We start from the raw sequence: 25,799 nt of genomic DNA on the forward strand, positions 1-25,799 counted from the left end.
ATACGTATACCTAGGGTATATGTACCCGTATCATACGCAGCTTCTAGATGTATTTACTATTGGTATATACCAATAAAAATCTGCTCCTTAGCAGCCTTAAATGATTAAGAAACATGTGGAACCAACCATTTGTCAAGTAGCATGAATTATTTAGCAAGAAAACAAAGTTAGGTATTTTTTTTTTTCCTTTATAACCTAAAAACGTTTTTATGCATGCACACCATTTCTTCACCCCATTTTCTCATACTTACACTTCCATTTCTCTCTCAAAATACTCTTAACTTCATACTTGATCATCTCCAAGCATTTTCCCCATCATTTAGCTTCAAAAACCTTACTTAAACACCATAAGAAAACCATACAAAAACACTTCAAGAAATCCTTCCAAGAACACAAACTTACTTCCAATCTTTCATCCAATTCCATCACCCTTTTGGTTCTAGCTTTTTACTCCTCTTTTACAGCAACCTTGTCCAAGGAACTTGAGGTAGTATCTATGTTCATAACCTTATTCGATTCATATATATATATAGCTATCATATTTTGTGGTATACAATTTTAACAACAAGAACATAGTTTGAAAGTTTTCAAACTTGTTTGCAAACTAAATAGATCCTTCTAACTTAACTTTTAAAATACTTCAAGACCTGTAATATAACTTAAATATATGCTAACTTAACAAGGTATAACTTGGTTTTTCAAAGAATATCTTAAAAACTGTTTTTACGACGTCGGAGTGCAACCGGGGACTGTTTTGGGTTGGATAATTAAAAACCATTTTAAACTTTGAATTGGAGGTTTATTTTCTGGAAAAATAATTTTTACTATGAATATGATAACACATAAAAATTTCATGATTTAATTCAAAGTATAAGTATTTTTAGAAAAATGGTCATTAAGTGTTATTTTTTTGTAACAAAAATGTTTAACTTCATAAGTTTCACTAAAGTTTCACCTATGCCGTGTGATTTTGAATACAAACCAAGGTATTTTCAGTTCATAGTCTTAAAGAGGGACTCGATCCAAGGAGATGGCAAGTTGAATCAACGAAAACGGATTTGTAACGAAGAAACTATGACCGAAACAAAATTGGTTATCCTAGACTTGTTTAACTTCGGGATTAATTGGGAAAAATTAAATAAATCACATATTTCTAAGATAACATGATATTTTATATATATGTACTTATAATTCAATTTTATATGGTTCAGGATCACCCGTAAACAACACGAGAAGATTAATCATAAGATCCCATGTTTGTACGCAACACGTCATTTGACAACACCGGTACTTTATGTACGCAACACGTCATTTGACAACACCGGTACCGTGGGTCAAGATTAATCTCGACCAATACATATACGATGGGGTTTTATTTATTTCGTTGGGGGTTTTATTTATTTCATTGCGGGTATATTAAACATCTAAAAATGAACCATTAAAATTGAATTACTAACAACGAGCTGCTAACTACGGACTAAGGAATTATTCAAAGTATTAAAAGTATAACAAGTATATATATGTGACGTTTGTTTAAAAAGAAAAGGTATTGATATATTATATATGGATAGGTTCGTGATATCAACCGGAGACCAAGTCAAATTATATATATCTTCAAGACGAAAGTGAGTATATAGTCCCACTTTTAAACTCTAAATATTTCGGGATGAGAATACATGTATTTTATGTTTTACGTTATGGACACAAGTAACTGAAAAATATATTCTACGTTGAGTTGTACCACTGGCATACTTCCCTGTAGCTTGGTAACTAATATTTACAGCGGTATTGTAAACGCGAATCCTGTTGATAGATCTATCGGGCCTGACAACCCCAACCGGACTGGACGACCAGTATTCAACGGTTGCACAGTACTTCGTTTCGTGTCTACACTTGGTACAGTGTAGTAAGATTTCATATTAAAGGGAATATGCGACGTGATTAATTGTTAAGTATGGTTACCAAGTGCTCAACCACTTAGAATATTTTTATTAAAATGTTTATATATGAAATCTTGTGGTCTATATTTATATCGCTGTCGACATTAAACCTATATCTCACCAACTTTATGTTGACATTTTAAAGCATGTTATTCTCAGGTATGAATTAAGTCTTCCGCTGTGCATTATCTCGTACTAAGGATACTACTTGAGGCCATTAAGGACTTATATCATAAGGTGTTGCATTCGAGTCATTGAAGTTCATAGAGACTATTATTAAGTAAATGGCGGTTTAGGTCATTTGAATATTATGAAATGTCAGGCGAATATGTCAATTATGGATGTAACTATAGATTGCCTTTTAAGAATAAATGCAACGTTTGTAAGATGTATCATATAGAGGGCAAGTACCTCGCAATGTTATCAACTATTGTAATTCGTTTGTAATCAATATGGACAACGTCCGGATGATTAGTTTCGGATCCTTTCAGTTGGTATCAGAGCGTTGGTCTTAGCGAACCAGGCCTTGCATTAGTGTGTCTAACTAGTAGTTGTTAGGATACATTAAGTGAGTCTGGACTTTGACCGTGTCTGCCTGTCAAAAGTTTTGCTTATCAATCCTAGTCGGAAATCATCTGCTTATCATCCTTAGGGAACTGCCTGCTTATCATTCTTAAGTCTAGACACGTCTTACTGCATTTAGTGCATCGATAATGTATAGACAAAATTCATATCCTAGCGTATCTGTTACTATAGACATTGCCTGACGTATTTCAAAGATTCTCCGTAATTCATGGGATTTTGATATTATATATACATATGTAAATTATGTATTGAAGAGTACCAAACCCAACTCCTATAATCTATTCCAAACCAAAAATTCATTTCTCCGACCATACAAGATGGATTCTTCATCCAGCTCAAATTCCTCCGACTTCGATAGCTTCGCCGATATGGATTTCCATTCGAGCTCCGAGAACAGCGTTACCGGAATGGATCAACCAATTTCCCATCATCTATTCTGGATGAATTGGGGATGGGTTCGTAATATACTAAATTTCTGGAGGCAAGAAGAAGGTGATCCATTCCATCCACCAAATTGTCCTCTTAACGATGAACCTGAAGCACTTACCGGCGAACCTATTCGAAACACCATTTTCTCGCTCATTTCTAGAGTATCTCGTCATGATTACATACTATCCCATATTTCAAATCTTGTTCATTCGCTCGTTCCAACCGTCAATCATCCCGGTATAATAGAAGAAGTCAACGAACTCCGTGCTCGGGTAGTGGTTTTGGAGAATATGGTGCGAAGGTTACAAACACCAACAGCAGCACCAGCAGCATAATCCGTACTACCATCGTCAACGCCGACAGTACCTTTATCACCCCAAACACAACCGCGCCTTAAATCTCAACATCACAATCTGTATCTCGAATATCAACATCACACGACTCAATATCTGTACTTCGAGTATGATCTTCGTTCTATATATCGTTCTACATCGATTATCTTCGCTTTACGTATCGTATGACGATTATGTAATTTCTAAAGTCTTAGAGATTATGTAATCTAGAATTAACGATAAATCAAATGAGTTTAATATCTTATTGACTCATTAAATCTATGATTATCTCTGAAGAAAATATATATGCAAGTATATTTTCATAAAGATAGTAATTAAAAATTCCATCGTACAAACTATTAATGATGAAAATATTTTAACGGGTGGGTAGTACCCGAGGAATATTTAGAATTCACATTAATAAGTTATATTGTACATTCTTGAATCTGATTCAACGGTTATCTATTATCTTACTTACAACCACCGATATTCGTATCCGCTCACCCCAGAATAACCATTTTCAATCAAATTTCATATTCGGATTTTGACCTACCAGAATCCAACAAGTGGCATAAAGAAGAAAACATTGGACAAAATAAAAAAAAAATTGTTAGAAACACACGATTTAACTAATTAAAAATCTATTAAGGATTCCAAGCTAACTGTTCCGGCTAACTCTGGACAATTAAAATGAATTAAAATGTTGATTGTAACATATGAAGCTAAACAATTCTTCAAGCTTGCCACTTGATTTTATCTTAAACCTCATTCGTAACTTGACGATTACAATTCGCATTCAAATCCTTTCATGATTCCTAAAAACACCTCGACCGAGAAGTTGAACCCGCCGCACCTCGCCTACGGAATGAAGATTTATACATACAGTTATACACCTGAAGAACTCTCGAACCCAAATTCATAATTTAACACATAACGTATTGAATCCTTTGCCATTTATTAGCAAGAACAACCCTACAATTCCTTTTCAAGAAGCTAATTTTGTCACAGCTCCACTTCGACTTTTCAGTGAGATTATTTCTATTATAATCATGATATTTATACCTTGTCCTTTCGCCGTCATTACCGGAAAACCTTTTATATCCCTCGACAACATCAACAGGTGCACCATCAGATCGTTATCCTTTTGGCGAAATCAACAATCATTATTTTGAAAATCTCGCGGAACTTCTTCCATCATATATATAATGTCTATCCCTAAGAATTTCATAATCTGAACGTGAAGTTTCTGAAAAACACCCGGGACTATGAAATAGTTCTTGAAATGCTAACGAAGCAGCAAAAACTGTAAACGACTTTAACGGTCAAAAGTTTGATGACAAAGAATAGTAAGGTGGTAAAGCTGAAAAAAAAAAAATTTGGAACTAGAAAACGGATGAAGCAAAGTATGAAAGAGGCTGTGGATAAATCACAGGGACTGAACCTGCTCTCAAAGAATACAAACGATTCCGTACCTCCTGAAACCGTCAGTAAGAACCCTACTCTTTATTCAAAACCTTGCCCGGATGATATTTTTCATCATCATCTTATCTTAGATATTATAAGATATCTTCATATCATTCGTTATACATATTTTTCATATTTCTGGAGATATTTTTACAACTATTCCTATCTGCGATCATTTATCTCTCCGTAACATCTGCGTTACAATATAAAAGAAACTGTGTTAATTTCTAAATTCTGAAACCTCCGAGATTAAAATATAAATGATTTGAAGTAGTGTTGGGAACTGATGCATGAATTAGTATAATATAATGAAACTTGATCAACTTTATTATATTACAGTAAGTCATGTTAAGTTTCTAATGGAATGTGATGATTCACAGTACCGTCATCATGTGCCATGTTACACGGCTCTTACATTCTATCAAGTCTCCAAACATATTAGAACGTATCACCTTGATAGTTCTATTTTTCCGGAATATTCGAGTAATTTAACGAATCAAGATCGTGTCATTACAATTTCATTCTAAAACCAATAGCTAGGTTCATTCCAAATTTCCTACCTACGAATTTCGGACCATTGTTCGCTTGGCTCGAGGACGGGAAGAAGAAACGAAGGGACAAAACCTCAGAATAGAAATAGGAACATAAACCACAGCAAATAAGAGAGAGCATTAACTGTGGATGACAATGATTTTAAGGGACGGGAGTATGAACATCGAAATATAAGGGAAGGTATAAAACCTAACAACAACCCCGAAACTACAAACCGTGCATATCAATACGTATTGCAACGTAAAGGCACGGGAGAATTAAAAACATTATAATTCCAAGGAAAGGATAAAAGAGAATAGATTCTTCTGGTGATAGATGAAAAAGAAGAATGAAAGATATGAAAGTTAGAAATATAACAAGGATTAGAATGGGATGGAGCATATTAGCGAATGTCTTAAAGTAGGAACTAAAGAGAAAGAATAGAAGATGTGGGAAGAAAGAAAGGGAAGGAGGTAAATTTATAGTGAAATATTCGACAAAGAAATCAAAACAGATTGCCGCGTTAAATCAAAGAAGATCCTGATCGCCGCAAAACTAAATCTTATTACATAAGATTTTCTTTAAAACCCTTAAATCCCGGAAATCGATCATAATCACGTCATCGGTTACAACAATTCTATATTTACTCATTTCACTCTTTTGTGATAGCTTCGCTCGTGCGTCTCACATAACCGAATCGTTTTATCTAAATCTTTCAATAATGATAAAATTTAATTATTACCTCATATTCGTCATGAAAACATTCCTATTGTTATTTATGACAACCTCTACCAAATTTCGAGGACGAAATTTCTTTAACGGGTGGGTACTGTAACGACCCGGAAATTTCCGACCAAATTTAAACTCTAATCTCTATATGGTTCCGACACGATAAGCAAAAACCCTAAAGTTGACCCGCACTTTTTCGATCGTTCTATACTCATAAGATTAATATTTACATAAATTAAACCTTACCAACATGATAAGCAATCCAAATTGTTGAGACTTATGTTTTCGAAAAGAGTTTTACACAACGTTTGACCGTCTAGTTTGACCGATGATATCACGAACTATACAATATATGATAATTATACGTTTGTGTATATATATGTATATATACATATTTAACATGATCTAAGAATGTTATAATATCTCATTTTGTATTAATAACAATAAGTTATAAGTATATTTTGAAACTACTAACTTAAGTTTTCAAAACGATAACCATACGTAACGTTATTTGACTTAAATACTTATGACCTATAATGTTTATACATATATCGTATAAGTAATGTATTTAATCACTTTTAAAGACTTAAATACATAAAACAATATAAGTATATTTACAAAAGATAGCTATATTTGAATCCTCGTTCCGTTTTCTCAAAGATTTCTATACGTATACCTAGGGTATATGTACCCGTATCATACGCAGCTTCTAGATGTATTTACTATTGGTATATACCAATAAAAATCTGCTCCTTAGCAGCCTTAAATGATTAAGAAATATGTGGAACCAACCATTTGTCAAGTAGCATGAATTATTTAGCAAGAAAACAAAGTTAGGTATTTTTTTTTTCCTTTATAACCTAAAAACGTTTTTATGCATGCACACCATTTCTTCACCCCATTTTCTCATACTTACACTTCCATTTCTCTCTCAAAATACTCTTAACTTCATACTTGATCATCTCCAAGCATTTTCCCCATCATTTAGCTTCAAAAACCTTACTTAAACACCATAAGAAAACCATACAAAAATACTTCAAGAAATCCTTCCAAGAACACAAACTTACTTCCAATCTTTCATCCAATTCCATCACCCTTTTGGTTCTAGCTTTTTACTCCTCTTTTACAGCAACCTTGTCCAAGGAACTTGAGGTAGTATCTATGTTCATAACCTTATTCGATTCATATATATATATAGCTATCATATTTTGTGGTATACAATTTTAACAACAAGAACATAGTTTGAAAGTTTTCAAACTTGTTTGCAAACTAAATAGATCCTTCTAACTTAACTTTTAAAATACTTCAAGACCTGTAATATAACTTAAATATATGCTAACTTAACAAGGTATAACTTGGTTTTTCAAAGAATATCTTAAAAACTGTTTTTACGACGTCGGAGTGCAACCGGGGACTGTTTTGGGTTGGATAATTAAAAACCATTTTAAACTTTGAATTGGAGGTTTATTTTCTGGAAAAATAATTTTTACTATGAATATGATAACACATAAAAATTTCATGATTTAATTCAAAGTATAAGTATTTTTAGAAAAATGGTCATTAAGTGTTATTTTTTTGTAACAAAAATGTTTAACTTCATAAGTTTCACTAAAGTTTCACCTATGCCGTGTGATTTTGAATACAAACCAAGGTATTTTCAGTTCATAGTCTTAAAGAGGGACTTGATCCAAGGAGATGGCAAGTTGAATCAACGAAAACGGATTTGTAACGAAGAAACTATGACCGAAACAAAATTGGTTATCCTAGACTTGTTTAACTTCGGGATTAATTGGGAAAAATTAAATAAATCACATATTTCTAAGATAACATGATATTTTATATATATGTACTTATAATTCAATTTTATATGGTTCAGGATCACCCGTAAACAACACGAGAAGATTAATCATAAGATCCCATGTTTGTACGCAACACGTCATTTGACAACACCGGTACTTTATGTACGCAACACGTCATTTGACAACACCGGTACCGTGGGTCAAGATTAATCTCGACCAATACATATACGATGGGGTTTTATTTATTTCGTTGGGGGTTTTATTTATTTCATTGCGGGTATATTAAACATCTAAAAATGAACCATTAAAATTGAATTACTAACAACGAGCTGCTAACTACGGACTAAGGAATTATTCAAAGTATTAAAAGTATAACAAGTATATATATGTGATGTTTGTTTAAAAAGAAAAGGTATTGATATATTATATATGGATAGGTTCGTGATATCAACCGGAGACCAAGTCAAATTATATATATCTTCAAGACGAAAGTGAGTATATAGTCCCACTTTTAAACTCTAAATATTTCGGGATGAGAATACATGTATTTTATGTTTTACGTTATGGACACAAGTAACTGAAAAATATATTCTACGTTGAGTTGTACCACTGGCATACTTCCCTGTAGCTTGGTAACTAATATTTACAGCGGTATTGTAAACGCGAATCCTGTTGATAGATCTATCGGGCCTGACAACCCCAACCGGACTGGACGACCAGTATTCAACGGTTGCACAGTACTTCGTTTCGTGTCTACACTTGGTACAGTGTAGTAAGATTTCATATTAAAGGGAATATGCGACGTGATTAATTGTTAAGTATGGTTACCAAGTGCTCAACCACTTAGAATATTTTTATTAAAATGTTTATATATGAAATCTTGTGGTCTATATTTATATCGCTGTCGACATTAAACCTATATCTCACCAACTTTATGTTGACATTTTAAAGCATGTTATTCTCAGGTATGAATTAAGTCTTCCGCTGTGCATTATCTCGTACTAAGGATACTACTTGAGGCCATTAAGGACTTATATCATAAGGCGTTGCATTCGAGTCATTGAAGTTCATAGAGACTATTATTAAGTAAATGGCGGTTTAGGTCATTTGAATATTATGAAATGTCAGGCGAATATGTCAATTATGGATGTAACTATAGATTGCCTTTTAATAATAAATGCAACGTTTGTAAGATGTATCATATAGAGGGCAAGTACCTCGCAATGTTATCAACTATTGTAATTCGTTTGTAATCAATATGGACAACGTCCGGATGATTAGTTTCGGATCCTTTCACCGAGAGTCTTGGGCCGGATTTCACGTGTATCTATCACGGACGGTTTACAATCTGAAATCGTGGTTTGCGGCAAATCCAAAACGAGGAAGGATTAGCGTAGAAGGGATTAAACATGCCAAGTGAAATAATTGATTATCACTAAATCCCGCAGAACCTAAGAATTTCATAATGGATGAAATTGGTAATATAGTTACCTACCTAAATAGCTTATGGTTGGCGATCCGCGGCGAACCCGTCGTTAACATAAGTGAAATATGGATCTTAGCCTTGTTAATTATAATTGTTTGAATATTAAACACACTTGGGTAATTATCTTAACAAGGTTTAAACATATTAAACTAACTAATACAACTTACTTTAAAAATAAAAATATGACAGATGTCTGCAACAAACACAAATCCTACTCCGTCATCAATCACTAATTTCTGCCTTAAAGGGCTCCTCGAAAAGGACAAGCTTACGGGTTTGAACTACATGGACTGGCTTCGCAACCTAAGAATTGCTCTTAGGATGGAAGGAAAGATCAGGGCTATTGAGGAACCCTTACCGGCAGAACCCGGATCGAGAGCTACTCAAGCGGCTAGGGACGAGTTTGAAAAACGGCATTCCGAGTCTAATGAGGTAGCATGCTTGATGTTGGCGACCATGTCTCCAGAGCTCCAAAAGGGCATGGAGAGCTTAGGGTCATATGACATGCTTAACCAACTCAAGGACATGTTCCAACAACAAGCCAAGCAAGAAAGGTTTGACACCGTGAAAGCTCTCGTATCTTGCAAAATGGCAACGGGAAGTAGTGTTAGTGTCCATGTACTACAAATGAAAGGGTACATAGACCGGTTGGAGCGCCTTGGTTTTTCCATAAGTCAGGAGCTTGCAACGGATTTTATCCTGAACTCGCTGACTAGTGCATATGAAGGATTCATTATGAACTATAATATGAACAATATGGAGAAAACAATCATGGAGCTCCATGGCATGTTAAAAACCGCTGAGGCTAACATGGCCAAAGCTAAACCCGCAACTACCGTTCTAGCCATTCGTGAAGGTGGGATTAAGAAGAAGAAAAACAAAGCAAAGGGCAAGAACAAGGGCAAGGGTAAGGTTGGCACGTCCAACTTCAAACCTAAACCTAAGGGCATTGCTAACTCTTCTACTTCAAAGATCCCGCAAACCAAGTCTCCTGAAGAAGCAATATGCTTTAATTGTGGGGATAAAGGACATTGGAGGCGCAATTGTACTAAGTACTTGAAGGAACTTAATGAACTACGGGCTAAGGGAGTCGCCGTACCTTCAGGTTTGTTCATGATTGAACTAAACAATACTACTATTTCTAATTCCTGGGTATTGGACACGGGATGTGGTACTCACATTTGTACAAATGTGCAGGGACTCACAAGAAGTAGGAAGCTGAAGACCGGGGAGCTTAATCTAATCATGGGGAATAAGAATGTTGCCTCTGTTGACATGATTGGAGAATACAAGCTTTCTTTTAATTCTGGTTTATGTATTGTTTTATCTAATGTTTGCTACAGTGCCGAAATGGCAAGAAACATTATATCTTTTGATGCTTTATTTAATGATGGTTTTAATTTTAGTTTTGATAATGGATCAATACTTGTTCACAAAAATGGGATGTTTTATTTCAAGGCTAGTCCTTGTAAAGGCATCTTAGAAACCACAACAAAGCTAAATGATAGTTCAATCTACAATGTTGATTCATCCAAAGATGTTTTGGATAAAACGTATCTATGGCGTTGTCGTTTAGGCCACATAAACAAGAAACGCATAGCCAAACTCCAGTCATATGGAATTCTAGAATCATTTGATATAATATCGTATGATGAATGCGAATCTTGCTTATCAGGAAAAATGACAAAGGCACCTTTCACAGGAAGCTGTGAACGGGCAAATGATCTGTTGGGGTTGGTACACACTGATGTGTGCGGTCCGTTCAGATCGCCTACTAGACACAAGGAACGATACTTCGTTACATTTACTGATGACTTCAGTAGATATGGCTATGTTTATTTAATTAAACAAAAGTCTGAAACTTTTGAAGTGTTCAAGGCATACCAAAACGAAGTAGAAAATCAACTGAACAAAAGAATTAAGATTCTCCGATCTGATAGAGGTGGTGAATATCTTAATGATGAATTTCGTGATCATCTACGGGGTTGTGGGATAATCTCACAATTAGCTCCTCCTAGAACACCACAACATAATGGTGTGGCTGAAAGGAGGAATCGAACATTACTTGATATGGTTCCATCCATGATGAGCCGCACAATGCTTCCAATCAGTTTTTGGGGTTACGCCCTACAAACTGCCGCAAGGATCCTTAACCTCATCCTAACCAAGAAAGTTTCCAAAACACCTTATGAGATATGGCATGGTAAAACTGTGTCTCTCTCATATCTAAGAATCTGGGGTTGTGAGGCTTACGTTCGTCGTGAAGCTCAAGATAAACTTGAACCCAGATCTGAAAAGTGTTTATTTGTTGGTTACCTGACTGATTCTTTTGGATATTTGTTTTACAACCCTACTGAGAACAAAGTCTTTGTGTCTCGAAGGGGAGTATTCCTTGAAAAGGATCTCATATCGAAAGGAACCAGTGGGAGCAAAATTGACCTTGAAGAAATTCAAGAATCAACCGACATGGAAACCGATATTAGAACCGATTCTCCTCAAGAGGTCGACGAGCCTGCAATTAAAAGAGAAACTGACCTATAGCCACCACCCATACGTAGATATGATAGAGTGTATCGAACACTAAAGAAATATAGTTTACACATATTTGAGGGTGATGACGAAAATATAGATTCTGATGAACCTATTACCTATCAGGAAGCGATGACAGGCCTCGAGTCTGCCAAATGGAAGGAGGCTATGGACAACGAGATCCAATCCATGCATGATAATCAAGTCTAGATCTTGATTGATCATATACCAGGTATTAAAACTATTGGTTGTAAGTGGGTCTTCAAGAAGAAGACCGATATGGATGGAAATGTACACACATTCAAAGCCAGACTGGTGGCTAAGGGTTACACGCAACAATATGGTGTAGACTATGATGAAACTTTTTCACCAGTAGCTATGTTGAAATCCATTAGAATACTTATTGCCATAGCTGCATTTTATGACTATGAGATATGGCAAATGGATGTAAAAACAGCTTTCCTTAATGGTAAACTAACAGAGGATGTGTTTATGACACAACCTGAGGGTTATGTACATCCTAAGTATCCTAATAGTGTGTGCAAGCTTCAAAGGTCCATTTATGGACTTAAACAAGCTTCTCGTACCTGGAATCTTTGCTTTAATGAGAAGATCAAAGAATTTGGTTTTATTAGAGGCGAAGATGAGCCATGTGTCTATGTTAGGTCTAGTGAGAGTGTTGTAGTCTTCCTTGTACTATATGTCGATGACATGTTACTCATGGGAAACGATATCCCGACACTGAAAGATGTCAAAGCTTGGCTAGGGAAATGTTTCTCCATGAAAGACATAGGAGATGCATCATATATTTTGGGAATAAAGATCTATCGAGATAGGTCAAGGAGATTAATTGGGCTACACCAAAGTGCATATATAGATAAGATACTGAAGAAATTCGGTATGCATAACTCTAAGAAAGGGTGCGTTCCTATGAACCCTGGAATGATATTGAGCAAGTCTCAATGTCCTAATTCTAACTTGGATTCAGCTACCATGAGTAGTACTCCATATGCTTCAGCTATAGGATCGATCATGTATGCGATGATATGCACTAGGCCTGACGTGTCGTATGCACTAAGCATGACTAGTCGTTATCAGGCCAATCCTGGTGAAGCTCATTGGATAGCAGTCAAGAACATTCTAAAGTATCTTAGGAGGACCAAAGAGATGTTCTTGGTCTATGGTGGGAATGACGAGCTGAGCGTCAAAGGATACTCAGACGCTAGTTTCCAATCAGATAGAGATGATTGCTCTTCACAATCAGGATTTGTATTCATGTTGAACGGTGGAGCCGTCACATGGAGAAGTGGCAAGCAAAGTACTATTGCTGATTCTACGACAGAAGCCAAGTATATAGCGGTAAATGAAGCTGCTAAAGAGGCCATGTGGATAAAGAAATTCATTAGGGATCTAGGAGTGGTTCCTACAATCCATGATCCTGTTGAGATTTTCTGCGACAATGTGAGTGCGGTTGTCTTGGCTCAAGAACCGAGGTCACAAAAGCACACACGGCATATACTCAGAAAGTACCATTACATCCGTCAACTTGTAGCAGAAAATGACATATTATTAAGTAGAGTAGACACGACTAAGAACTTGGCTGATCCTTTCACCAAGCCTTTGCCACAGACTAAGCATGATGCTCATAGCAAGTCTATTGGCATTCGTGTCATTGATGATAAAGTTTGATTGTTAAGTTTGAAACTTTAAACATTGGGCAATAATATATGTTGCAATTGATCTGATGATTAATATATTGAGATTATATTATACGCATGATGCGATCATTTCATTGTATATTGCCATGTTTCATTTTGCATGTTTTAACTTCCAATGAATACTATTTCATAAACTTCCACAGTCGGTCATTCTCTAAGGAAGAGAGAATTGAATTAAGGCTGCTATGAAGTGTAGTAATATAGGCTTATATGAAACTACATTCATGAGGAACTTGATAGTTGATTCAAGGTTCTGGAATGACCACACTTAGATGCTACTTCATGGTTTTAAGTCACAAGTAAGCTCTAAGATGGTAATATCATTTATCCTAGAGTGGATATGTATGAGGAATCCTGACACAAACTATATTCTACTTTGACCTGTATTTAACGCTGTGCGTAAATGCCAGTCATAAGGGGTCAGATCAGGTACAATATGGGATGTGGTGGATGTCTATACAGTTGAAGCAATTTGTTCCTTCTTCTCATAGCAAGTTGAAGCGATATCTCTGGGCCCCTTGTTGATTTGTGTTGCATTAAATGCATGGCCATGCTACGACTGAATTGATGCAATAGCAGTCTATTTGATCACCACAAATCTCTATCGGGAAATATAATCTTGAACGATGATGATTGACACTTAACCATGTCACACGTTCATAAAGATATCTAGAACAAAAGGATGATTGATATAAATAAAAATATAGGAGTGTAACGTAGCAGACTAGTTGTTACACATGGTGTGTCTTTAAGACTAGCCAATATTATTAATGTCAGTGCAAGTGGGAGTCTGTTGGAAATATGTTCTCGGGTTGGCTATGGTTCGACCGTGGTTTGACCGTGGTACATATATTCCGAAGATATGCCCATGACATTAAATAATAAAAGTCCATTTATCCTATTCGGTCACACACAAAGGCCAATCGTAAATTGTTTGATATACCTTCTAATCGTAAATTAATTTATTAATCATTAGTTAATGGCTTAATAAATTAAGTAAGTTTTTTTTATGTGTGTACATATACTTACAAATCTAAATATGTAGAGATTTGATTAGATTTTGCAAATCATATTTTATATAATATATAAGATTTGATTTGATATAAATAAGATTTGATTTGATTTATAAATCTTATTTTATATAAAGATTTGTACTATAATCATATTTTATATAATATATAAGATTTGATTTGATATAAATAAGATTTGATTTGAGTTGTAAATCTTATTTTATATAAAGATTTGATTTTGCAAATCTTTCAAAATCTTTATATTTGTATTATATGTATTATTGTATCAATTTTAATTCTATATAATACCAAATCTTGATATTGAAAAGATATAGAAACTTGAGATACAAAAACACACATACAAAATGATATTTCTCTTTCTCTTTTTCAAGTAACCAAAATACTTGAGATCTATAATTGGGTTTGGTTTTGGTGGAAATAAGGAAAAAGAAAAGATCCGTTAAGTAGAAGGTATAGATTAAAACAAGGTTGGAACTTTGGGTGTCTACCGTTTAGAGGAACTCTTCTTTGGATTTTTCAGATTCGATCTTCAAAAGGCTACAAAGGTTGTATTCTAATCTTCTCTTGTTTAATTTCGTTAATTTTGTTTTGTTTGCTAAAGTTTTGTACAATGATCCGTGGAAGAGTATGATTTTGTAAAGTTTTAAAAATGCTTCCGCTCGCTTTGAATTTGTATCATACTCCAACAGGGTCTCCTCCTGTCTCTTCAAATATCACTAAAACATTACCTGATGGTTTGAACCAAGATCTTGGAACATGGTACCATCTTTGTGTCGGTTGTCCACATCCTGTATGGCATCTATCAAGGTTGAATTTGCCTCTACAATCGCATTCTTTGTCACACTTATCGGTTGGAGTCATACGGGTCGTCCAATATCTTCCGATCTGCTCCCCGTTTAGCCATGCTAGGCCCTTTCCCATGTGGCTCATGTCGAGTGCAACGGGCTCCTCGCCCGGTGGGGCATCCACAATAGCCTACAAGAGTTAAATATTAGTCATAGTCATAATCATCTTCTATAATATGTAAACAAAATAGTTTTTAGAAAATGGTTGGAAATAGGCTGAATCAACTGAATGTAAGCATTTTTCGTATAGTTTTAATGGATTGCATACCTTGTACCATGTCAACGGATGATTTTTAGGTGGTTCGGAAACCGATGTCCAGTTTGAAGCACCACCGTTGTGCAGACCAAGATGTTCTCCTTCTAACTCGATCTGCAAAAACCAGAAAGAAAAAAAATGTCAAATTTCAGGGAGAACAATGTTTCTATTTTAAAATTTGGTATTGGTTGTTCGAGTTTTTTTTATCTCCTAAAACCTCATATTTTGATTAATCTTTGAGTTTACCTTGTAGGTCCATTTGTTGTTAGATAAGTCCAAGGGTCCATTTTGATTAACCTACAAGTTTCACACTGGTTAAACCAGCGCCAACCCATTCGTAATTAGCTCCTGCATTCTATTTAACGAGACCCAGGATCACAATCGAATTTTTTTTACATCTTATAAAAAATAATAAGATAAAATAAACTAACTTACTTGGTGGCCAACAGTCATGCTCAAAATAGCAATTTCATACTCCCCTCCTGCCTTCTGTTAGGATATTAGGATCCAAACAACGCTATTAATTCTACAAGACTATTAGCCGAGTAGTGATTCTATCAAGATCACTCAAACCCACTTAATGAACGAAAGATAATAAATGCGAAAATGTAAGAACGACACAAGATATAACGTGGTTATATGCAATCGGTGTGATTGCTTTAGTCCACAGACCAACTAGAGAGTGTTTATTACTGAGAATCTGTATTTGGTGTGTTACAATATGATATAATGAGTTCTATATATAGGAGAAACAAGAACACCATGACAACTAGCTAGGAATCTTCATCATGACAAGTAATCATCTTGTTTACCATCTAGCCATGCTTTCCACCTTGTAATGGCATGATCACAGCCCTAATTTTAGGTGTAAAGTGATTAACTTTGCACCTAAAGTGAAAGGAGGCCAAAGCATGCTCTGATGTAAAGGTTGCAACTTGCCAAATTGCTGACAAAGAGGCGATGCGCCGCATCTGAGAGGTGATGCGCCGCATCCCTTCAATTTCCACGTTCCAGATTCATGTACCAGCACTCGATGCGCCGCATCGAGATGGTGATGCACCGTATCTGGCCCCTGATGCGCCATATCAGCTCAATGCTCCGCATCAATAACTCTCGGACTATTTTGCTCGATGAATGCGCCGCATCCATGTCAAGATGCGCCGCATTTGACTGCTTCACGCTTCCCGAAATCTGCAAAATCCGTGCAAGTGTAGAAACAGTTTTTTTTTTCTCGTTTTGTATAAATGTCTCCATAATCTAACACCTTCAAAGAAACCTGACTCTCAAAGTTGAACTGTGAAACACTACTGTCTCCAGCTGCGTTATCTGATATACGAAAGGTCAAACTAAAGGTCAAACTATAATTTTTGCAAAGGAAACTTAACTTTTGAATAAGGCATCTTGAGCATACAACCATGAAGTACACCATTCACAAAGACATGAAGGGCATGGCTGTTTGATTGGATAGTGAGCGTTAGTTTGTTTCCATCGTTTAAAAGCTCTACATTCCCGCCGACATATACTCTGCAAGAAAAAAATGTAACCTCCCTCAGTTTTGACATTTATTGACTAATATATATACGAAGAGTTCTCTATAAACATGAACCTGATAATATGCCAAAGGTAGTCAGTGGTATCTTTTGTGGTATTAATGTGATCAACAAAGCCGTTGCGAGTAAAATCAGGCTCTCCCCAAATCCCTGTTTTCTCAACAAAAATTTCCCAATTTGTTGAAGGTTGCAACTGATCTGGTATCATTTCAATGGTAGAAGTTTGAGATCCAACCTGTTTATAAAAAGGTGCTTAATGTTAATTTTGGTTTTAAGATTAAAAAAACCACTTTTATTTGTTTTCTGAATTCAAAAAGAATTTACCTTGGCGGTGTTGAAGACGACATTTTTGCAGTCAGGAAGAATGCTTACTGACCATGGTGGCAGTGTATATGAAGCATTTCGAAACTGTACCGTCTTCTCATTTTTATCATCTATGTTGGCAATAAAGGCAGCACAATCTCCCGATTCATTTTCATAAACATCAGCCTGAGTAACAAATTAAAAGTAAAAAAATACTCGATCACATACAAAAATGAAAGCGCATGAAGAAACTAACATTGATCTTCAATTCTTCATAAACATCAGCCTGTGAAAACCTACCTCTTGTTGAGAACCAAGATGAATGAAGGTTGGTTCATAGTTTAACAATGCGTGTTCGCACATCTTTATAGCTCGATGAAGTTCCTTTAGGTTGTTGTGATTAAGATGGGATTGACCGGACGTAGGTACACACAAATTTGAGAGAAAATAACTCTATTACTCACAAGAATAGATTACAGAGTATTATAAAACTCAAATAAACAAAAAACTCTCAAACTAACACACTAGGAATTCTCACCACTCTCTAGGGTGTATTCACTCTTGGTTATGATTACACTTTAACTCACACACACTAACTAGGTGTGATTACACTTTTCTGAAATGCATTACAATGAAGGTTTCCACCTCTATTTATAGGAAAAATTTGAGGAGGTGGAAAAGTGTGAACGTTAGATGGTGTGAACGCAGAAAAGGGTGGCTAGCCGTAATCGTTTCCAATTTGAATACTTCAATATGAGTTGTCAAACAAGTGGCTAGCCGTAATTGTTTCCAACTTTGCTTCTTCAACCGGCTTCTTTGAACATCTAGAAAAATCTAGATTACGGCTAGAATGGAAACATCTAGAAGATACGGCTGGAAATCATCAATTATCCCCCTCCAGACGTATCCATAGAAAACATTCCGATTATGTCTCTGCATAACTCTAAATTCTCTCGAGTCACCACCTTTGTCAACATATTCGCAGGATTCTCCTTTGTATGGATCTTCACTAGTCTCAGCAGTTGTCGATCAATTACCTCGCGTATCCAATGATAGCGAATATCAATATGTTTTGTACGGGAATGGTACATGGAGTTCTTGCTCAAATCTAGAGCACTCTGACTGTCACAATGTACCTTGTACTCCTTTTGATTGATTCCAAATTCTTGTAGATAACGCTTTAACCACAACATTTCTTTTCCAGCTTCTGCGGCAGCAATATACTCTGCTTCAGTTGTGGATAATGCAACGCACTTCTGTAGTCTTGATTGCCATGAAACAGCTCCCCCTGCAAAAGTGTAAATGAATCCTGAAAATCTACTATCAGGATCTCCAGCCATATCTGCATCTGTATAGCCTTCCAAGATTGGATCAGCTCCCCCGTAACAAAGACATATCTTCGTTGTACCTTTAAGATATATGAGAATCCATTTTACCGCATTCCAATGCTCTTTCCCGGGGTTAGACAGAAAACGACTCACTGTTCCCACTGCGTGAGCAATATCGGGTCTCGTACACACCATTGCATACATCAAACTTCCAACCGCTGAAGAATATGGTACTGATGACATCTTCCCGATCTCTTCCTTGGATGAGGGACAGGAACTCTTGCTTAACTTGAAATGGTTGGCTAATGGAATGCTAACAGGTTTGGCATTGTTCATATTGAATTGTGAAAGGACTCGTTCAATATACTTCTCCTAGATAGCCATAACCTTCTATTCTTCCTATCTCGGGTAATCTGCATTCCCAAAATTTGTTGAGCCTGTCCTAAGTCTTTCATGTCAAAAGACATAGAGAGTTCCTTCTTCAGCTGGTTGATCTTCGTTGCATCTTTCCCTACGATCAAAATATCGTCTACATATAGTAGAAGAGCAACGAAATTTCTTTCAGAAAACTTCTGAATATAGACACACTCATCCGCTGCAGTTTTCTTGTACCCTTGACTCACCATGCACGAGTCAAACTTCTTGTACCACTGCCTAGGTGCCTGCTTTAAACCGTACAAACTTTTCTTCAGCTTGCATACGAGATTATCTCCTGAAACCTCAAAACCTTCTGGCTGCTCCATGTAAATTTCTTCATGTAAATCTCCATGAAGAAAAGCCGTCTTTACATCCATCTGTTCAAGTTCTAAGTTCATACTTGCGACCAAACCAAGTATGACTCTAATTGAAGTCATCTTGACTACTGGTGAAAATATCTCGTCAAAATCAATCCCTTTCTTCTATTGGAATCCTTTAACTACAAGTCGTGCTTTGTATTTCACCACTTTTCCACTGCCATCCTTTTTCAGCTTGAACACCCATTTATTTTTCAGTGCCTTCTTCCCTTGTGGAAGTTCTACGATCTCATAAGTCTGATTTTTCTGCAGAGAATCCATCTCATCCTGCATTGCGAGCAACCATTTTTCTTTGTCCTTATGAGATATTGCTTCATGAAAACTCTCTGGTTCTCCATCTTCAGTAAGTAGAAGGTACTCGGATTCCGGATATCTACTCGATGGAATCCGACCTTGTTCAGATCTTCGAACTTCTAAAATATACTGAGGAGATTCACCATCATCTTAGCCTTGTGATGGTCCTGGAACATCTGGCAGATGGGGTTGTGGCTCCCCCTGCTCAGCACCGTCATTTTTCTCATTATCTTCTACTTCTGGTATTTCATCTTGCACTGCATGTTCATTTCTCATAAATGATTCTGTTGTTACCTCTGGCACCTGAGTGACAACATTTGATTTCTGAGATATTGTGGACTTTTCAATATCTTCTATTGTCTGGATTTCATGGAACACCACGTCCCTACTTCTGATCACCTTTTTCTCCTTTGAATCCCATAATCTGTATCCAAATTCTTCATCTCCATAGCCTATGGATATGCATGGAGTAGTCTTTACATCCAGCTTCTGCCTGAGCTCCTTGGATACATGTGCGTACGCCAAACATCCAAATACTCTTAAGTGAGAGTATGATGGATCCTTTCCAGACCAAAGTTTCTCCGGAACTTCAAAATTCAGTGGTACTGATGGAGATCGGTTGATCAAGTAACATGCGGCTCTGACTGCTTATCCCCAGAATGGCTTTGGCAGCTTAGCCATACTGAGCATGCTCTGAACACGTTCCATGATTGTTCGGTTCATTCTTTCTGCTATACCATTGTGTTGAGGGGTACGTGGAACTGTCTTCTCATGTCAGATGCCATATGATCTGCAATAGGCATCGAACTGCCTGGAAGAGTATTCACCGCCGTTGTCGGATCGAAGAAACTTTAACTTCTTTCCTGTCTCACGTTCTACCATGACATGGAACTGTTTGAAGTAATCGAAAACTTGGTCCTTCGTCCGCAAGAAATATACCCACACCTTTCGAGAAGCATCATCGATAAATGTTAGAAAGTATCGGTTGCCGCCAATTGATTCAACCTCCAAGGGACCGCAAACATCAGAGTGCACCAGACTGAGTAACTCTGATCTTCTCGTTGAAGAGGAATTAAACGAGACTCTATGTTGCTTACCAAATAGACAATGATTGCAAGGATTTAGTGCAGCGTCCTTGTCTACATTGATAAGCTTTTTCTTTATTAGGGTAGACAACCCTTTTTCACTCATGTGACCGAGTCTCTGGTGCCATAAATTTTGTGACGCCTCTTTTTCTGCAACATTAAGGCCGTCTGTACAGATCTTCACATGAGTTTTGTATAGTGTGCCACAAATGTGTCCTCGAGCGACTATCATAGCGCCTCTTGACAATTTCCATGTGCCTCTACTGAAATGACTATCCTAGCCCTGTTTGTCAAGAGCTACTCCAGAAAGTAGATTCAGCCGAAGATCTGGCACATGGCGAACATCCTTCAGAGTGATTGTGCTCCCGGAACTTGTCTTTATCTTGACATCACCAATTCCAACAATCTCAGCGGAACTGGAATTTCCCATTTTCACAGCTCCAAAGTCACCAGCTTTGTATGTTATGAAGTATTCCTTGTATGGAGTCACGTGGTAGAAAGCTGCAGTATCTACCACCCATTTCGTGTCTTCTCGTGAGACGTGAAGGCATGTCTCATCATGGGTTGAACAATAAGCTACATCACCAGTGATAGTAACTAATGTTTCTCCACCTTTATTCTTCGATTGTGAACTGCTCTGACCTTGTTCCTCTTTCAATCTGTAGTAGTTCTTCTTCATATGCCCCTCTAATCCACAATGATAGCATTTATATATTGATTTTCTGCTATCAGAGGACCTGCCCCTGCTCTTACTTCTGCCTCTCCATTTATTTTTGCTACTTATTTGTTGTCTCCCCCGATTCTCTGTGACAAAGGCATGGGTCTGATCTGTGCCCATGTCCTTTCTCCTTGTCTCTTCACTGAATAGGGCATCCTTGACCATTGAAATGGTAAGTTTGGCATTCGGGGCTGAGTTGCTGAGTGTTACTACCAGCGTTTCCCAACTATCGGGAAGAGAACTAAGTAGCAGTAGCGCCTGAACTTCATCGCCAAGCGGCATCTCTACAGACGATAACTGGTTGACCAAGCTCTGAAACTCACTGGTATACTCGGCAACTGAAGTTCCACTTTTAAGCTTCATGTTGACTAAACGCCTCATCAACAGGGCTTTATTCCGAGCAGTCTTGGCATGGTACATGTCCTCCAACTTTTTCCAGAGGACATATGCGTCTGTCTCTTGTGCAACATGGTGGAAGACACTATGATCAATCCATTGACGGATCTGACCAATAGTTTTTCGGTTTAACTTCTTCCACTCGTTCTATTTTGGCGGAATCAGGATTTGTACCCTTTAATTCAATAGGGTCAAACAAATCCTTACAGCTGAGGAGATCTTCCATCCGAGGTTTCCACATCATGTAGTTGGTGGCAGTGAGCATAATCATGGCTCCGAAAGATGATCCTGACTCTTCCGTGGACATTATCACCTTACAAATAATTTTTCAACACAAACGGGGTTGAAAACTTCAGAAAACTCAAACACTCGACCAACGCCTCTAACCAAGCTCTGATACCACTTGTTGTGATTAAGAGGGGATTGACTGGACGTTGGTACACACAAATTTGAGAGAAAATAACTCTATTACTCACAAGAATAGATTACAGAGTATTACAAAACTCAAATAAATAAAAAACTCTCAAACTAACACACTAGGAATTCTCACCACTCTCTAGGGTGTATTCACTCTTGGTTATGATTACACTTTAACTCACACACACTAACTAGGTGTGATTACACTTTTCTGAAATGCATTACAATGAAGGTTTCCACCTTTATTTATAGGAAAAATTTGAGGAGGTGGAAAAGTGTGAACGCAGAAAAGTGTGGCTAGCCGTAATCGTTTCCAATTTGAATACTTCAATATGAGTTGTCAAACAAGTGGCTAGCCATAATTGTTTCCAACTTTGCTTCTTCAACCGGCTTCTTTGAACATCTAGAAAAATCTAGATTACGGCTAGAATGGAAACATCTAGAAGATACGGCTGAAAATCATCATAGGTGCCCCCATTTTGGAAACCTCGGTAACCCTATAACCCATACACGAAATTATTTAAACCTTAAATTTGAATTCTGAATGTCCTTATTATGATTATGATACATATGAAAGAAGAGGTTTGGTTCAATCAATGGGCTAACCATATTCGTCAATTGGTGCATCATAATCATAACTTGTGGTAATAAACGGCCCACCAGAAGTGCGTCCAAAGTTGGTCCCGCCATGGTACTATATGTCAACAGGAAAAACACAGAGTCAAAGTCCATGATCAAATCAAAATCAAGGTATCAAAACTAACGTTGCATTAATGAATCAAGAGCTCGTGAAGACAATAATACCATATAGTAATTATTTACGGTTCCTCCTTTCTGGAAGAATCGAGCAACAGAAAATGCAATATCTTCAACAGGCCGATGCGGAATTCTACCTCCATAATACTTACACCTATGCCATCCACCATAACAACAAGACTGATAATAAAAAAAATAAAAATAAAAAAGAAAATAATTTACTTGCATATATACTGCATACCATCCTGTCCAATTCTCAGTCCAGATTTTGGGCATTGTTGGGTCGCTTGGCTTGAAATCATCACAATAAAATCCATTGCATGTATTGATCTGTTATAAAAATAATAATATTGTTTTAGGCAATAATTATAATTATTTGCAAATAATAAATAATTATTTACACATAATAAAACAAGATTTCGTTATTACGATTTGATCTGGTACATCCCACTGCTGACACATAATCCATGGTACACCTGTATTCTGAGAAACAACCATTTTAGCAGCCCAGTAAGCATATGCTTTTCCACCATTGCCATAATCACCTTCATTATACTCATTTTCCACCTAGAATCAACAAAATAATTCACATTTAAACTTTTTTAAGACACAGATTTTATGATATAGATTAAGAATGTGAAATGAAGCTGAATCCCAGAAGAAATTTATCAGTACTCGCCTGAGATAAGATGATGGGGCCTCCTTGTAATGTAAAAAGCTTTTCTTTCTTCATCATATTCACAATCAGAGTTGTGAAGTTTTGCATGTAATACTGCACTCACCACCAATATTAACTCAATAATAATAATCAGTTTTCTCGTGATACCTAAACGACAACAAAACGAATCCATACCTTGAAAGGTTCATTGTCGGTTCTGAAAATGGTGACTGGAACATAATGCAACCACAGAGGTATACCACTGTATAGTTTTTGGAACACATTAGGAGTCTAAAACAAATATTATGGTTTAAGCAAAAAAACAGGATTCTAATATTTAATACTCCGTAAAAAGTTAACATCTCACCCAAATTTCCATTCTGAACAAATATATGGCCCAATTCTGAGAATTAGAAGCAAACCGGCATCTTGAATTGTCTTCACAAATTTGACTAGATCATACCTTCCTTCAAAATAGTACTAAATGGCCATCAAGAAAACACAAGATCAACTAATCATCATAATTTAGACATTTGAAACGAGCACTTTGACTAGATTAACATCTTGAAGAAGTAAAGTTTGTTTTTTTTTTTTTCAATGTAAAGATACTCACATTGCCTGGTGATGGTTCATGTTCATTCCAAAACACGTATGTTTCGATCACGTCTACACCTCCTTCTTTTGCAGCTTTTACCAATCCAGGCCACATCTATCACAACACAAAGCTGTGTATATTATTACAGTACTTAGATAGAATCAAATTCACACGGAATTGTCTAAAGTTTCTCACTTTTAGATAAAAATATGAACTTTATGAAGTATTAGATACAAGTATACAACAAACACACCAAATTATAAAGAAAGCATAAAACTGCATTTTCATTTTTCATCGATACCTTCGAGTAAAGTTGCCAACATAGAATCTTGTACATAACTAAAACCGTAAAACGCATAAATTATCATATGTAAACTGTTTCATCAACTAACTTAGCAAAAAAACACCTTGTAATTTTAACAAACATTTCATTGATATTTACAACCTTCAACAAAATCATGATTATTTTGAGAGGAAGGTAAACTTACAGCAGGAACACTACGAGGGTAGTGAATAGCCCCTGAAATAAGAAGCTTTCTTTCACCATTAATAATAAGTGACCTTCTATCATATGTCACATTATTATTATTATTATGAGCTGCTTCTGCAAATGGCGAAATGTAGAAACAGCAACAGCACAACAACAGTAACAGAGTACAAGTAACTGAATCCATTGAAGTCTCTTTTCTTCTGCTTGTAGTTTATGCAGCAAGCTTGTGACATTATTATATATGGGATTTTTGTGGGATCCATAGATCTGTTACAAATATTTAGCTTGCACAAATAAGTTTTTACCTTTTTTTTTGATAATATTTCTGTTGGTTATTAATGCCCAAGGTACAACTTATGTCTACACTACTAATAACATTTGAACCTATAGGGTCACACACAATTAGCAAATAAATATCAATTACATATTTGAATATGATTTGAATATTTTCATCCCTATTATACATATTGTGACATTGTTATTTGATTGGATACATAATATCACAAGTGTATAAAAATAATATCCATACATATGTATAGAGATGTCTATGTGTAGGATAGCAAGTAATCTTTGTTACTTGTTTCTATCTTGTAATTTATATAAAATGTACAAGTATACATTATCAAAGAGATATTATTAAAAGCTATCCATACACATTGTTTTATTCAATTTGTTTAATAAATAAATGTGCATTATAGACTTATAATGGAAGTCATTATGAACTTACACTAATTGTTGGAA

At 36.2% G+C, this 25,799-nt stretch overlaps 1 pseudogene; it reads right to left on the reverse strand.

Moving 5' to 3' along the window:
• LOC139844872 (beta-galactosidase 10-like) overlaps positions 1-24,682 on the reverse strand; it is a 28,386-nt pseudogene extending 3,704 nt beyond the window's left edge.
• Between the last annotated feature and the right edge of the window lie 1,117 nt (positions 24,683-25,799).

This window comes from Rutidosis leptorrhynchoides, chromosome 4 (assembly GCF_046630445.1).
Source record: "Rutidosis leptorrhynchoides isolate AG116_Rl617_1_P2 chromosome 4, CSIRO_AGI_Rlap_v1, whole genome shotgun sequence".
Lineage (NCBI taxonomy): Eukaryota > Viridiplantae > Streptophyta > Magnoliopsida > Asterales > Asteraceae > Rutidosis > Rutidosis leptorrhynchoides.